Source organism: Capricornis sumatraensis, chromosome 13 (assembly GCF_032405125.1).
Source record: "Capricornis sumatraensis isolate serow.1 chromosome 13, serow.2, whole genome shotgun sequence".
Classification (NCBI taxonomy): Eukaryota; Metazoa; Chordata; class Mammalia; order Artiodactyla; family Bovidae; genus Capricornis; species Capricornis sumatraensis.
This window is the reverse complement of record NC_091081.1, coordinates 77,291,137-77,296,411: the sequence shown is the minus strand read 5'-3', so window position 1 is coordinate 77,296,411 and position 5,275 is coordinate 77,291,137. Positions and strand designations below refer to the sequence as shown.

The 5,275-nt window shown below is 41.4% G+C and overlaps 1 pseudogene; it reads left to right on the top strand.

Moving 5' to 3' along the window:
* Window positions 1-665: 665 nt before the first annotated feature.
* LOC138089587 (nucleolin-like) lies at window positions 666-3,963 on the top strand (annotated as a pseudogene).
* The last annotated feature ends 1,312 nt before the right edge of the window (window positions 3,964-5,275 follow it).

Below are 5,275 nucleotides of genomic sequence, written 5' to 3'. Positions count from 1 at the left end.
AGAGACCCAATTTAGCAATTTGTGAACTGTTTCCTGAGGTGTGCTTTAGGCACTTGGTAGTGGTGATAGGAATGAACAGAGTAAGGAAAGAAACATGAGAATATGGACCACATACTTCTTTTATGTCTATTCATCATACCCCAAGACAACATCCTCAGTTCACTTTCAGCTGAGAGACTGAAAATAAATGTAAAATAATAGAAGAAATTACCATCCTCAAAAGAAGTAGACTACCTTAAAACCAATGTAAGTACCTGAAACATTTGCAAGTGAATTTCATGCCTGCAAAGCAAGAGACCTGGGTTTGATCCCTGGGTTGGGAAGATCCCTTGGAGAAGGGAAAGGCTACCCACTCCAGTATTCTGGCCTGGAGAATTCCATGGACTATACAGTCTATGGGGTCTCAAAGAGTTGGACACAACTGAGCGACTTTCACTTTCACTTTTCACACCAGAGGCAAGACAAGTGTGGTGCCATAATTCAGCAGATGAGAGGAAGAATCTTTGGGGAGATGGTGATTACTCCATCTACAAATTGGATTTACATGCTTGTATATTCTCATCGCGCCTCTCCGTCAAACCTATCACACCCTAAATGGCATTACAAAAACAAATTCTATTTTTCTAATGAGTTTTTCATGTTTTTCTCTTCTGTTTACTGCAAACATGGGTTTCTCATCAGTGAGGGCAACACACTTGTTCTTTAAGGTAAATTTGAATTGAAATTCCAGAAGAAAAGTGGGTGGCAAATGCCTGGCAAGGTAAATAATTTAATGAGACATAAAAGATAATGAAATTTCAGCCACTTTCACTGGACCTTGAAGGTTTAATTCTATCCAGAAGTGTTGGAGAAAGAAAATGAGGCAGCATAAGTTAAAATTGCAAAATTAATCCTTGAAAAAGCAAAAAGTAGGATGATTTACTAATGGAAGTTCTCATTTGTGAGCCAGTGATAGCATTTTTTTTTTTAATATAATAGCTAGAGTCTGGATTGTGATCTATTTTTACCATTTCTTTCCGCTTTTGTTTTCAATGTTTAAAGAATGTACAGAAGGGCCATTGTCACCTTTCCAGAGGTGATTACTGGGCAGGCTGTCTTTCGCTTCAGTCTGAAGTGCTAGCTGGCAGTCAAGCATAAGCACTCAGGTATCAGTGGCTGCCATCGATGGTGCTTAGGGTCCCCTGGCCTCACCTGCACCACTCGCTTGCCACGCACTCCGCCATCATAAGCCACCATCATGGTAAAGCTCTCAGTTCAGTTTAGTTCAGTTCAGTCACTCAGTGGTGTCTGATGTTTTGCGACCCCATGAACCACAGCACGCCAGACCTCCCTGTCCATCACTAACTCCCAGAGTCCACCCAAACCCATGTCCATTGTGTCGGTGATGCCATCCAACTATCTCATCCTCTGTCATCCCCTTCTCCTCCTACCCTCAATCTTTCCCAGCATGAGGGTCTTTTCAAATGAGTCAGCTCTTTGAAGCAGGCGGCCAAAGTATTGGAGTTTCAGCTTCAACATCAGTCCTTCCAATGTACACTCAGGATCGATCTCCTTTAGGATGGACTGGTTGGATCTCCTTGCAGCTCAAGGGACTCTCAAGAATCTTCTCCAACAACACAGTTCAAAAGCATCAATTCTTCAGTGCTCAGCTTTCTTTATAGTCCAACTCTCACATCCATACATGACTACTGGAAAAACCATAGCCTTGATTAGATGGACCTTTGTTGGCAAAGTAATATCTCTGCTTTTTAATATGATGTCTAGGTTGGTCATAAGTTTCCTTCCAAGGAGCAAGTGTCTATTAATTTCATGGCTGCAATCACCATCTGCAGTGATTTTGGAGCCCAGAAAAATAAAATCAGCCACTGTTTCCACTGTTTCTCCATCTATCTGCCATGAAGTGATGGGACTGGATGCCATGATCTTAGTTTTCTGAATTTTGAGCTTTAAGCTTGCAAAGGCCGGTAAAAATCAAGGTGACTCCAAGAAAATGCCTCCTCTCCGAAGAAGATAGTGAAGATGAGCAAATGTCAGAAGATGAAGAGGATGAGAGCAGTGGAGAAGAGGTTGTCATCCCTCAGAAAAAAGGCAAGAAGGCTACCACAACTCCAGCAAAGAAGATGATGGCTTCCCCAACAAAAAAAGTTTGCAGTTGCCTCACCGGCAAAGAAAGCAGTTGTCACCCCTGGCAAAAAAGGCAGTGGCTATGCCAGCCAAGAAGACAGTTACACCTGCCAAATCAGTAGTAATGCCTGGCAAAAAGGGAGCCACCCCAGGCAAAGCACTGGTAGCAACTGCTGGTAAGAAGGGAGCAGCTGCTCCAGCCAAAGGAGCAAAGAATGGCAAGAATGCCAAGAAAGAAGACAGGGATGAGGAAGATGAAGATGACAGTGAAGAGGAAAACAAGGATGATGAAGAAGAGGACGAGCCAGCACTGAGGAAAGCAGCTGCTTTTGGTGCTGCTCCTGCCACAGATGGTGAGGATGAGGAGGAGGATGAAGGTGACTCTGAAGAAGAACCTATGGAGATTGTATCAGCCAAAGAAAAGAAAGCTCCAGCCAAAGCTGTTCCTGTGAAGGCCAAGAGCACTGCTGAAGATGAAGATGAAGAGGATGAGGAAGAGGATGACAATGATGAGGAGGAGGAAGATGGAGAGGAAGAAGAGGAGGAGGAAGAGGAAGAAGAACCTGTCAAAGAAGCACCTGGAAAAGGAAAGAAGGAAATGGCCAAAAAAAAAGCAGCTCCTGAAGCCAAGAAACAAAAAGTAGAAGGCACAGAACCAGCTACGTCTTTCAATCTCTTTGTTGGAAACCTGAACCTCAATAAATCTTCTCTTGAATTGAAAACGGGTATCAGTGACATTTTTGCTAAAAATGATCTTGCTGTTGTCGATGTCAGAATTGGTGTGTCTAGGAAATTTGGCTATGTGGATTTTAAATCTGCTGAAGACCTGTAAGAAACCTTGGAACTCCCTAGTTTAAAAGTCTTTGGCAACAAAATTAAACTAGGAAAACCAAAGGGAAAAGACAGTAAGAAAGATCGAGATGCAAGAACACTTTTGGATAAAAATCTGCCTTGCAAAGTTACTCAGGATGATTTAAAAGAAGTGTTTGAAGATGCTGTGGAGATCAGATTAGTCAGCAAGGATGGAAAGAGTAAAGGGATTGCTTATATTGAATTTAAGACAGAAGCTGATGAAGAAAAAAACCTTGGAGGAAAAGCGGGGAACAGAGATAGATGGGCGATCCTTTTTCTCTGTCCTACACCAGAGAGAAAGGTCAAAGTCAAGACCATAGAGGTGGAAAGAATCACATTTGGAGTGGTGAATCAAAAACCCTGGTTTTAAGCAACCTCTTCTATAGTGCAATGGAAGAAACTCTTCAGGAAGTATTTGAGAGGGCAACTCATATCAAGATGCCGCAGAACCAAAATAGCAAATCTAAAGGGTATGCGTTTATAGAATTTGCTTCATTTGAAGATATTAAAGAAGCTTTAAATTCATGTAATAAAAGGGAAATTGAGGGCAGAGCCATAAGCCTGGAGTCGCAAGGACCCAGGGGATCACCGAATGTATGAAGCCACCCACCCAAAACTGTTTGCCAAAGATCTCTCTGAGGATACCACAGAAGAGACGTTAGTCATTTGATGGCTCTATCTGAGCAAGGATAGTCACTGACTGGGAGACTGGGTCCTTCAAAGGGTTTGGTTTTGTAGACTTCAACAGCGATGAAGATGGCCAAAGCTGCCAAGGAGACCACAGAAGATGGCGAAATTGATAGAAGCAAAGTCACTTTGGACTGGGCCAAACCTAAGGGTGAAGACGGGTTTGGTGGCTGAGGAGGAGGCAGAGGTGGCTTTGGAGGCCGAGGTGGTGGCAGAGGCCAGGGAGGCTTTAGAGTCCGAGGAGGCAGAGGAGGAGGAGGCGGCCACAGGCCACAAGGAGAGAAGACGAAGTTTGAATAATTTCTTCTCTCTGTCTCTCCCTCTTCCATTTGAAAGAAAGGACTCTGGGGTTTTTACTCTGTTACCTGATCAATGACAGAACCTTCTGAGGACATTCCAAAACAGTATACAGCCCTGTGGGCTACTTGGAAATCCGAATAGATAGCATTTCAAGGGAGATAACCCTGTTGGTGTTGACTGGATATTCGTATAAACTTTTTAGAGGTGAGTGATAGAGCTAACCCTTATGTGTAAATTTTGAACTTATATTGTTTCTTCCCATGTACAAAACCATTTTTCCCCCTATGGAGTGTTTTGGCTTTTTCCATTAGAGGGTTGTAAAGGAAAGCAGAATGTTTTATTGATTTTTGCGTCAGCAATTTTGGGACAAATTCTCTGGGAAAAAAATAATAATAATGTACAGAAGGAACTCACTTCTAAAGTAAAACAAAGTAAAAATTAAAATTAAAAAAAAAAAGAAGGAACTCACTTCAAACATGATCGGATGCATGACAGAACTTTATCTCCACCTCCCCTGCCTCTTATCCATTTGTTGTGATTCAGTCACTAAGTCGTGTCCAACTCCTTGCAACCCCATGGACTGCAGCATGCCAGGATTCCCTCTCCTTTACTATCTCCCAGAGTTTGCTTAAACTCAGGTCCATTGTGTCAGTGATGCTATTAACCATCTCATCCTCTGTTACCCCCTTCTTCTCCTGCCCTCAATCTTTCCCAGCATCAGGGTCTTATCCTTTAGCCTGGTGGTAATAAAGATCACAGAGTTGCTTGAAGAGAACCAGCGGCCATGTTTCTATAATGCTCCTTTTTATCTTTGCTTCTCTTTCTTATTTTCACAATATTGTAAGCTTTATATCAAAGAATGGCTTGAAAAATATTTTAAATGCACAAAGGTAAAGATACTTTTCCCCCATCACCACATATCATGGTGAGTACATAATTTGGAACTATGTAAAGCATGTTATATTATTTAATTTGATTTACTACTCAAAATTGCCATTCTAGGAATACTACTATTTTTACCAGTTTGCTGTTGAAAAATAAAGGCTTAAGTGATTAAACAAAATACTCAAGGTCACACAAGTGAGAAATGAGTTAGGTGAATCTGAGTATTGCTAGTATCAACTTAAATTAAATCAGTAGCAATATGCTTCTTAGTAGAATCTGTTAACTTAAAATCAAACAATAATGAATTTTAAAATTCCAGCTCAAGCACTTACTAAACTCTCTTTGAAATGTTAGTAATTTAATAATCCTAATTAGAAATGAATTAGTCACACATGGAATACATATTCCTGTTGGAAATGTCTAACAT